At 40.3% G+C, this 12,488-nt stretch overlaps 1 protein-coding gene across 4 annotated transcripts in view; it reads right to left on the bottom strand.

Moving 5' to 3' along the window:
* The window catches only part of LOC136877760 (aminopeptidase N), a 210,109-nt gene that overhangs the window by 20,498 nt on the left and 177,123 nt on the right, over window positions 1-12,488 (bottom strand). The window lies entirely within an intron of this gene.

Below are 12,488 nucleotides of genomic sequence, written 5' to 3' on the forward strand. Positions count from 1 at the left end.
TTGATGTTGGCATCATATGATGAGGTGGAGTTTGTCTTTGTCCTTTTGTATTTTCATGTTTGTCCTTGTCTCCTCTTTCTAATGCACTCTCTTCCCACCCTGACTGCATTATGTTTTTCCCATTATGAGTACCTCTTCATGTTCCTGTCTCTCTCTGTATGACTTGATTTGACTTGTGTTTGTTCTTTCCCATTTTCAATACACTGCCTGACAAAAAAGTTAGGCATCCAGAAGGAGTGGTTGAAAGTGAATGGAACTACATATGCTGAAAGACCATATGCCTTTACTGAACTGATTACAATATGGGATGAAAGAGACAAGGCCGTTGGCTGTTACAGGTGGAATGTTGGCACCAGGTCAGTAGGGTGTCGCATCTCCTCTGCCCCCGGCCACAATGCATGTTCTTATGTGGTTTGGAATGGTGTCAAACAGCCTTTGGATCTTCTCCTGAGGTAAGTTCGTCCAGAGTTGTTGCAGCTATCCTTCCAGATCCCACAGGTTTATACTGGGACGGAGCCCCCTTCTAATGTCATCCCACAGGTGTTCAATGATGGAGACATCCAGGGATCTTGCTGGCTATGGGAGGACCTCAACATACTCTAGGCAGTCCATCACATGTGCTGTGTTTGGACGTGCGTTATGTTGTAGGAACACTGTTCCAGGGTGCTGTGCTATAAGGGATTGGACATGCAGACACAGAATGCCGTCAAAGTCTTCCGAAGTACTATTAGAGGTGAACACATATCCTATGGCTCCCCACACCATGATGCCAGGGATTGCACCTGTGTGTCTTTCCACAATATGGGCAGGATCTGCCCTCGACGCCATCAAACCTGCACATGATGGTCATCGGAGGTTATGGAGAAGCGGGACTCATCACTGAACATGATGCGATGCCAGTCGTCCTTTGTCCATGCCTCCCGAGCAAGGCACCACTCCAAATGCAGGCATTAGTGTTCTGGCGTCAATGGCAACTGACGTATGGGGTGGTAGGACCCCAATCCGGCGGATGCGAGTTGTCGAGGCACTGCAGGAACTCGTAGGATGTTATAAAGTCTCCAGTACTTGTTCACAGATGGCAGGTGCCGAGGTTATGGGATCCCACAATTCTTGGCACACCATACGACTGTCCTCCCTCGGTGTGGTATTTCTTGGTCAACCTGAACCTGCACGACGTGATTGGTTGCCGTCATGTACCCACTGAGTCCAATGTCGGGCCACTGTGACATCTGAATGGTCCGCATGCCTGGCAATTGCACAATACGACCAACCAGCTTCATGCAGTCCCACAATGCGACCTCTGTCAAATGCTATCAAGTGGTGGATAGGCTGTGTAACACGTCTGCGAGACATTGCGGGTGCTTCGTATTGTACGTAGTCCTCTCTGCCCCTTGCTCTTTAACATTTACACTAATGATCAGCCCATAATGGAACATACCAGGCTTTTCATCTATGCCAACAATACTGCAGTGGCTGCCCAAGGAAAGACATTTGAAGAGGTGGAGGAAAAGTTGACTTCTGCACTACATACTCCTGGCTCTTACTATGAAGGCAATCATCTAAAGCCAAATCCCAACAAGACTCAGGTGTGTGCATTTCACTTAAGGAATGGAGAAGCTCGGTGGGAACTGGACATTATATGGCAAGGCAAACGACTGGAACATTGTCCAACACCTGTGAATCTAGGTGTTACTCTTGACCGAACACTGTCCTTCAAGAAACATTGCCACAACACCAGGCTGAAAGTTAGTTCATGGAACAATATTTTGAGAAAGCTCACAGCCACCACCTGGGGAGCAAGCCCTCACGTCCTGAGAACCTCTGCTCTTGCTTTGTGTGTGTCTGCTGCAGAGTACGCTTCACCTGTGTGGAGTGCATCCACTCACACCAAGGAGGTTGACATTGCAATCAACGAGACCGTACGTATCTTATCGGGATGTCTGAAGCCAACCCCAGTTGACAAACTCTACCCGATTGTTGGAATAGCTCCCCCTGCTATCAGAAGGGCTGTTGCTGCTGATGCAGAGAGGACAAAGCAGACTAATGATTCTCGCTACCCACTGCATGATCACCAGGCTGTAGTCTGACGACTGAAGTCGAGAAAGAGCTTCATCACCAGGACTCAACCACTGGTTGAGTCTAACCGCATCACCAGGTGGAAGAGCATGCTGCCGCCTGATACTCCTGCAAAGGAAGAGCTAACTCCAGGAAATGACCTGCCCTGCCCTACCCTATTTGGAGATCACTTAATCGTCTTAGGATGGGCGTACCTCTTTGCAAGACCAACATGCAAAAATGGGCCATACTTCCAGCTGATGGAGACGCATCCTGCGAGTGTGGTGTAACACAAGATCCGAACCACCTGCTCATCTGTCCCCTACTAGAACATCCCTGCACTACACAGGACCTGATTGAGGCAAACAACAAGGCCATCGGAGTTGCTACATTTTGGAAATGCTGACTGGACACGGAATGATGATGACTTAACTGTCTGACTCACAGCAGTTGACTGGTAACAACTTATCAACAACAGGATGGTGCCACCACGAATGCCCTCTGGTGGATGTTCCACACATTGCAGATCCTTGTAAATCTGGTCATTTACTCACACATCAATGGTATGCATGTATACCGAATGGGATAACATTGGACCACTCCTTCTGGGTGCTTAACTTCTTTTGTCAGGCAGTGTATATTAACCCTCGAACTGGTATTCAGCTATCCTGTAGTGATAGGAATATTTTACCGGCATTGCAGTTTTTAAGTATAAATTCTGCCAAAAATAGTTCACTCACAATACAGTACATCATTTTATTCAGGAAATTACAAGGAACAAGAAGATAGCGCTATTAAACCAGTTATTTATGATCCAAATAGTTTAGACTAAAAAACTATTTACTTTGTTTAAATTATTTATTTTTGCAGAACTTTCACTGTAGTTTATGCAGGAGTGAAGCATGAGGGGAGACAGGGTCAACAGCGTGTACCCTTATTATTTTGTGAACGAAATATTGTCTAGTTAATTCAATTTTTCTTTTAGAACATTAATTCTATCCACATTTGTGACATTATTGTATTCCCCGCTTTACTTATTTTCATCTCACTGTGGCAATGCTAGCGCTCGCGTCATTTACACGAAGCACATTGGCAAAAGTAGACGCTGTCCATTCTGTGTATGTTCCCTTTGATTTTCAAAGCTTTCAGATAGAGCAACACTAACGCTATCTGTAGGTGCTGACTGTGGAACTATGACTTTCCTACAGCGAGATTTCTCCGTCCAGTAGACAGACTTAACAGCGTCTCTTCTTGCTCTCATTGGCTAGTATTTGGATGTCAGTTATACAGGTGCTCTTATTGACTACCATTCCAGACATGCTTATAATGTAATTAATTTGAATGTACTTTATTATAAGACACGTCTAATAATAAAATAATATTCAGATACAAAGCATAGCAAACTTACACCTAATAAATGAATGACAGCATCAAAACTCTTCAAGTACAAGCATTTTCTTGCCCGCCAATATTAGTTATGGTATTATAACCCCAACAAATATTGGCTTACATTCTTAATAATGAACTCCAGAGGGTGTGTACGGAGACAACAAAATTGCTTAACTTGATGCTGTCTATTCCGTTAATGTCAGTTTCTAGTGAACGTGCTGCCAGGCTACATGGCTAAATGGTTAGTGCCATGGCCTTTGGTCCAGAGGGTCCCGAGTTCGATTCCGGGCCAGGTCGGGGATTTTAATCTTAATTCCAATGGCTCGGGTGCTGGATGTGCGTGCTATCTTTATCATTAGAATTCATCATAGGTAGGGCCCCATCCTCACAGATGCACAAGTCACATATACGGAGTCAAATTGAAAGACCTGCACCAGATCTCCCCAGAGGCCACATGCCGCCATTATTATTATTATTATTATTATTATTATTATTATTATTATTATTATTATTATTATTATTATTATTATTATTATTATTATTACCTTAAAATGAATTAAAACCTATTTAAGGAATCCGATGACCAACCAGAGACTGTCTAACATGGGAACTCTAGTATAGAGAAGCAACTGCTGTGGCATCTTAGTAAGACGCCTGACTTCAAGACGAGAGTAATAGATATGTTTGCTGAAATGAAGGACAGGCGGGTTTAACTCATTTACAAGAATATTGTTTATGGTGACTTGTACGAAAATCGATTTATTTCTTATTTCTTCTATTAAATCTACGTAACAATGAAATACGAGGGTTGGAACTTAAATAGTGGCAACACTGCTGTGGAGACTCTATGCAATGGAATCTAATATTGTTGCTGATAGCACACATTGGTTACATACCTACCGGTACCTTACCTCGGAGCAAATGGACTCGCCCTTTCCACATAACCTGCGTGCGCACAAGCGAGAGAAACGCAGTCACGTGTTTGCTAGCGATCTAACGTAATGTTGTCATTATGTTTTCCAAACAGGAACAACGGAGTTGGTCTAAGATTGAATGTGCCAGAGGTCGTACAGCACGACAGTGTCATTGAGATCTTCAAGAGGCTTGCGGGGAATCTGCATTCCTTACAGAGCAGTGGCACATTGGGTAAAAGCCTCAACGATGGTCGGCAAACTGTGGCGGACATTCATTGGGCAGGTCGCCCTACGAGTGAAGAAGAAGTGCATGCTCTTGCCGCGTTACTGGACAGTGATCGAAACCAGGCGATTGTCGAGCATTCGCTTCAGAACGGTTTCAGAGATTCGACAGGCAGTAGACCGCTCCATTCGCACCATCAACAGAACAGGCTCTGCTAAAGGTATACTAAGACTTCCACATCGCTGGCAACAGGTTATACACAATGCTGGTGACTACATTGAAAGACAGTAAAGGTTGCTAACATGTAACTCTTTTGTATCTGTTGTAAATAAATAGTTGCCACTATTTAAGTTCCAACCTTCATATGCCATATTGCTATTTTTAATTCTGAAAGTATGTTGTTATTTTACAATGACCCGCTGCCTATTTGGTCTATGTTTAAAAATTAAACGAGTGAACATGGGGTTATAGGTTGTTATAGGGTTTGTCTTAGTTTCAGAGTCATTAATATAATATTGAATATAGATCTGCATTCGTTGAAAACAAAATTCCATATACAATATGATTAAAATAGTTTAAATAAAAAAATCTCTGTCTACTTCCTTACTTAGTTCACGCTTCGCCATTGACTGTATGTAACATTTTTACATTTAGGCAAAATTTAAAAGAATGAGATATACAAAAGGAGCATTGTTTTAAAGCAAATAAAAATATTTATATAGTTTATTGCACTGTTCACAATTGAAACATGAGCAGTTCATTAACCAATTGTATATCATAACTTGTGCACTTCACTCAGAGTTGCTTGGGTAGATCTTACATTTTCCTCCATGATTGTCAGGCCTCTGGAAGTGTACTAGTTTATGATGATTGAATCCTGTAACTGAGATGGATTACACGACACAAGAAACAGTAATAATAATAATAATAATAATAATAATAATAATAATAATAATAATAATAATAATAATAATAATAATAATAATAATAATAATAATAAAAGGATTTAAACTTCATGAGATTTGGAACACTTTATGGTAAACGAAACACACACACTATTAAAACTCCAGAAATAGCGTAGAAACATAAATACCAGGTTAACCAACATGACGACTATAGGAAAGGAAATGGAAAACAGGCTGGAAGCCCTACAAGGTTCGTAAAAGGTAGTGCGTTGCAGGGAAAACGAAATCAACGGTGATCACTTTCTGAACACTTACATTTACTGGTTTACAAAAGTAGATTTAAGGTACAAACAAATTAATTAGCAAAACAGCCAAAATACCATATCGAAGAGAAATCAGGTAATTTTTTTTTAACCATGAGGTTCACATCAGTAACATTCAGATCTTACAATTACGTACAATAAATCGTGACAGTCAGTCATCGGGATTCCAGCTGATGTTTTCTGAAAATTATACTTAAGAAAATGAAATCAACATGAAAATTATACAGTTTACCAAGGGTTTGAAATTACATTTAAGAAAATGAAATCAATGTGAAATTATACAGTTCACCAAGGAGTATTCACATATGATAAATGAAATTAAGACAGGGCATGTTGGAACATTTACTAAGAGAAAGATAGTTGCAAGAATAATAGAATTTAATGCAGAGGCCAATTAAGTTGCTGCCTTTCCTAAAACACTTCAGTAAAAGGCACATAGCTTCAACTGGTGTACGTTAAATTGATGCTGAACTAGATTTAGAATTATATGTATTGAACCTCACAGGTTTCCACCCAATGCATGGTTCAAATTTGGTATAGCCTGAACAACATACAACGAAAAACCATCCAAATAAAATAAACTGACAATAAAGGGCAATCATTCCCCATATGCACTGCCATATGGCCATGATCAACCCTTATTAGTGATCCATAAACCTTGGTGTGCAATGGGCATAAACGATTAAAAAAAAAAACCAGGGTAAATAACCAAAACAAAATAATAATAATTGTTACCGTGGTTGGTGGATCAGCAGAGGTGAAAGAAGGTGCCGGGGTGAATGGGTCTAACTACTTTGTCAAGAAAGAATTTAAACTGAATTGGAAGGTTATATTTTCGAAAAGCAACAAGTTAACAAATTCTCACTTAGTGAGATAACAATTACATAGCAAATTAAAAACAAGATTTTAGAAAAATCCAAGACTTCAAATCCTTAACACGCTTGGGCTACAAGCCCTTAGTTTTACAATTTTTGAGCTTCCAGATCAAACTTTACAGAGGAGCATAAATTTACAAGGGGCAGAAATCCCCTAATATCTGGAGCACTTGCTCCCTAATTTACAATATCAAGCCTCCTAGAGGCACTTTTCCAACACTTGAAAAGAGCTGACACGCTCTCAGTTTTTTCAAGCCTATTTAAGGCAATATCAGACGTTACAATGCTTGCAGTCAAGGCACAACTCACAAAAATGAAACAGGGGTATCTCGTACCCAACCTACAGGGCCTTCGTGTAAAAGAATTAACAGTTAAATAAATGGCCCAAACAAAAAATGAAAGGAGGCGAATGCTTGCACTCCTCTATGTAGTTTCTTAAAACCTAAAAGGCACTAGACCGAAGAAACAGGGGCTATTCCCAAACTATGGTGGTGACCCGTATAAGAAAGAAATAAGGAAGAGAAGAAAATCAGTTACCAAAACGTAGTCACCTCAAACCAAAATGAAGGGGAGCTCGAGAGGGTAAATCACTCTCTATCCCCGAATTACAGTTACAGATTTTATGAAGTTTTTATATAAACCAGCAGAGAATTACATGTTTAGAAAAGTAGGTTGCATTGTAAAGGTTTTGGACCTTTCCCGCGGGTTAAACTGCTGAGCTAGCAAGAAATAAAGATGTTAAACGGCCATTACCTTGCTGAAGACCTGCTGCTTGATGAAAGAGGTGCCTCCCGCCTCCTGCTTCACGTACACGCACTTAGTTAGCTGTTGATCAAGTGGCCAAGAGACGTGAAAATCAGCAGTGTATAAACCCTCGGGGAAAGTTCGAGACCTTTCATGAATAATCAAGCCACACCCTCTTACTTTTATTGGTTAGCTTAAAGTTACACACCAAATCGAAGAAGCCTGTGATATGTTGAAAATTAATTACAGAAATTCTGAATTGGCTGAATTCAAAACTGGCAGAAAGGAAAGGTCAATATTGCCAACCCAAAACTGAATGAATGAAATTTAGTAAAGAAAAAAACTTACGAGTACAAAATTTCTTCAAAAAAGTTCCTTAACTTCACACCAGGGTGCATGATCATAGTTTTTTTTAGCAGAGACATCTATGAGAGAATGTCCACACTTGTTGAAGAACAAAACAAGTTGAAATTTACACAGTACTCGCAACTTCATAATCACAAAATTAAGGTAGTGACATCTTCTGAGCAAAAGTTTAAGGAGGTCTAGTTTTAAGTTCAGAGTTTCTCATGTAGAGGAGTTTTATTTTACTTTACAATGGCGAAAAATGAGAGTATCCTCCTATTCAATACGTCATATATTCCGTCATTAGACGGAGCAAACAAATTCAGACATGTTTCAGCTCGCTTGAGCCATCTTCAGTGAAAAAAATTAGGGGGGTTTTCTCATTCCCTTGTTTCTTAGGTTAACGCAGTTTTTAGTATCAATTATTATTTCAAATTAACACCTGTATCACTGAATTTTGTCGCAATAAGTTGTTTTTTGCTCTGCATATTGATGTAAATATTGTATATTTGTGCTAATTTTGTTTCCATCTAGGCTCTCTTTTGTTTGTTTTTTCATTTGCTCTTTCATTATGTTTTTTAGCATTTTTTCAACTTATATTATGTAAATTATTCCAACCCCCCTAATTTTTTTCACTGAAGATGGCTCAAGCGAGCCGAAACATGTCTGAATTTGTTTGCTCCGTCTAATGACGGAATATATGATGTATTGAATAGGAGGATACTCTCATTTTTCGCCATTGTAAAGTGAAAACCGTCAATACGGAATGATTCTAATATCTTGTAATAGAGGAGTTTTATTGGCGCAAGATTTAAATGTGTGGCGTAGAGGTGTACCTCCCGGTACAATAATAATAATAATAATAATAATAATAATAATAATAATCAAGGAAAAGGAAACATGATTCTCCTTGGACATACCATGAGGTCCTTCGGATACTCCGGAAACATAACCCCCAAGATGCAGGTCACCACAGTAGTCATCTTCCGCCCCTCATGGCATGTCCAATGTCAGCGACCTTCTTGTCCCTCCTGTCTTGTCACGCAAACCTTTGCGCATTTCATTCCTCACTTGACCCACTCTGTCTAGCTGATTCAAGCCTTACATCACCAGCCGCTTATGTTGCAATTTAATCCTTACACTACTACACTCTGTTACAGTTATCATATCTCATCATGCTTAATCTCATTTAAATACTCAGCCATTCTCCACCTTATATTTGACATTACCAACTCCATAAAATAAACACAATCACACTTCCTATAAACAAGCACCACTTATCAAATCTCCTCCCTCTCAGCACTTAAATTCTGCCATTGTATTCCACCACTTCTCCATAAACATTTCAACGTATTCCCTCCATACAGATAACGTTATATCACTAACATACTCTCTCCAACATTTACCGACTCAATAATATATACCTTCCGTTCCACCTCATCCTCACCCTCTCTCTCACAATGACACACCTCCAAAACACATTTCACCAATACTTTCACCTGGTAACAATTTCATCATACTTCCCAGACACATTTAATCCATATTTTCACCATAAACCACCGATCACTTATCAAATACAGCTTACTGAAAATACCAACACCTACTTCCATAAATCATCAGTTCTGCCTCATTCTCATCCTCTCTCTAACCATAAACACATTTCACCAACAATTTCATCATATCCACTATACTCAAAATACAAACACCTACCTCCACCTCACTAATATCATCAATTCACCATTACTTCGAAATCACAATTACCATCCATGTGCCACTCTAAACACACCTCCAGAGCACATTTTACCAACAAATTATCATCACCTCATCCTACTTTCACCATAAACCATCGATCACTTACATACCATAGTCACACCATCATATTCACTATAACCTCTCCTCCAAACATATTAACTACAACTACTTTCTAACATTATTAGAGTTTTTGCTTCTTGTTACACCAAGCTCGATAGCTGCAGTTGCTTAAGTGTGGCCAATATCCAGTAATCGGGAGATAGTGGGTTCAAGCCCCACTGTCGGCAGCCCTGAAGATGGTTTTCCGTGGTTTCCCATTTTCACACCAGGCAAATGCCGGGCCTGTACCTTAATTAAGGCCACGGCCGCTTCCTTCCAATTCCTGGGCCATTCCTATCCCATCGTCGCCATAAGACATATTTGTGTCGGTGCGACGTAAAGCAAAATAGCTTCTTGTTACAATGCCCTCATCATTTCTTTTTTTTTCCCGTAGGTCCCTTAAGCTCTTGTTCCTTCCTAAGCCCGACTTGCTTCCTCTGCTCAAACACAGTTCAGTTCTCTGCCTGAGTACCTCTGCATTGTCCTTTTCACTCTGCACATCCCTTACTTCAGTGTATTCACTTCTCTGATTTTCCTCTTCACTTGCTGTGCCCGTAGCTGTATCCCTAAACCTTCCTCTTCCTACCCCATTGTCCACCCCTCTTCCCTTTTCACTATTCACGATCACACTTTCACTAGGCTCCACTCTCTGTCTTTCTTCATTCACCTTCCTGTTTTCCTTGGTATTTTCCTAATAACTTTGTCCGTCTTCTCCAACACTGCTGTGTATAACTTGCCTTTCTACCACTCTCTTCCCCGTACTTATCTTCTTATCTTCCTCCTGTGTCATCTTTTCCTCCAGGTCCAGTAATTTGGTCACGGTCCAAATCCTTTTCCAGCAGCCATTTGTCACTACAAGTTCCTGTCCCCTGATAGAAGCTCCCAAACCTTGGTGTCTGGCCCAAATCATATGCTTCTTAAGAATTTTGACATTCCTGATCCCTTCACTTCCCATGTCTCTCCTGATCCATATTTTTTCCCTCTGTATATTACCCGCATTTTCCATCAATATATCGGCCATCAAAGTAGAAAACAGTTGCACTTTAATCAGCCTATTTCCTTTTACTTTCCCTATTCTCACCACATCGTCTATGTCTACTTCACTGAAATTAGTTTTCATTTTTCCCTGAACTAGGTCTACCACTTTATAAATTGTAACCAGTTTGTCCTCCCTCTTCTCCTCGGGCACACCTTATATAAATAGGCATTTCTTTCTCTGATTTTGTGTACTGATTTCTACTTCTGATTTCAGCTTCAGCATTTCCTCTTCTAATCTTCTTATTTTCTCTTTTAATGATGCCACTTCTTTGTTGTTGTTTCTCACTTTGGCTGTTGTATCATCTGCCTTTTCTCGAAACCATTTCTTCATTTTCTCGAATTCCTTTGTTTGCTCTTGAATCAAATTTTTAAGTTGCTCAAATGGGCACACCTCTTCAACCACCTCTTTTACAACTCTTTTGATTAGCTCCACGTCTTCCAACTCATACTTCCGCTGGAGTTCGGCCCGGGGTTCAATTCAACTCCTCTGATCCATCACATTACTACAATCACCGCCGCTGTCAGCATCATCTCTCCCTTCATTCCCAATACCATTCTACTCCCTCCTAATTTCACTTCTTCTTTCTTCTTGCTCCCCAGCCATCTTCCTATTACTGCCCTGTATTGTTCAACACCAATCATCTTCTTAAAACTCCTCACTTCTTTCTTACACTCCCCTTCAGCACTCCCCTCCTTCACTACCGGGACCATCTACTCAATACGTCCTCGCTTGTCGAGCGCTTAGGCTATACTGATGCTGAACTACCAGAGGCTACCCCATGGTAAATTAAAACTTTACACATTACTTACAAGACGTGAAAACATTACATTTACATTTGATTAGAATTTTCAAATCAAGAAAAGGGAATTGCCTCTGAAGATAAAACTGTTATGACTAGCTGAAAGGGCTAAGTCATTTTGAAGTAAAAAATTGGCGAATGCGGAGTACTGTGGGCAAACTCCGGTGCACAAATTAAAATTTACATTAAAGTTAAAAGCCAAAAAGATAAACAGAAACAGTGCACACCTAGAGGGCCAGTGATACCATCACAGGACAGACGGCAAAGACGTCTGCTCCCTTCGCCGGTCAGAAATATATACTGTATATATTTTTTTGGTAGTTGCTTTATGTTGCACTGACACAGATAGGTCTTATGGCGATGATGGGACAGGAGAGGGCTAGGAGTGGGAAGGAAGCGTCCATGGCGTTAATTAAGGTACGGCCCCAGCATTTGCCCAGTGTGAAAATGGGAAACCACGGAAAACCATCTTCAGGGCTGCCGACAGTGGGGTTCGAACCCACTATCTCCCGAATACTGGATCCTGGCCGGACTTAAGTGACTGCAGCTATCGAGCTCGGTGGTCAGAAATCAAAGACACACAAACTAGAGACGCTCTCACAGAGCTGCTTGTAGTCGAAAATGGGGCAATCAGGAGATAACCAATTAAGGCACGGGAGTACTCTTGCGATTCTTGTATTCACCAATAAGAAAGTTCATTCTTCTAACCTATCACAGAGTTTTACTAGACTGTTCATTCTGCTGAACCAGCAACTTACCGGAAATTACAAGAAAGAAGCTTTTAAAAATAACACATGACAGTTCACACTGCCAAAGAAGTTAGTTACCAATATTAAATGCACCGTTACACAACATTACAAAATACCTTCAAACCATCATCCATCAAAATCAAATTGCACCTTCTTCATAGGTCGAAACTTCTTCATAATTAATAGTTCATATTGTCTCTTTACATTTCCAAATTTAGAAAAATATATAGATGTCAAAGATTTTAATGTCCTTAATGTCTTTCTTGAGGCTTCCAAA

This window comes from Anabrus simplex, chromosome 7 (assembly GCF_040414725.1).
Source record: "Anabrus simplex isolate iqAnaSimp1 chromosome 7, ASM4041472v1, whole genome shotgun sequence".
Classification (NCBI taxonomy): Eukaryota; Metazoa; Arthropoda; class Insecta; order Orthoptera; family Tettigoniidae; genus Anabrus; species Anabrus simplex.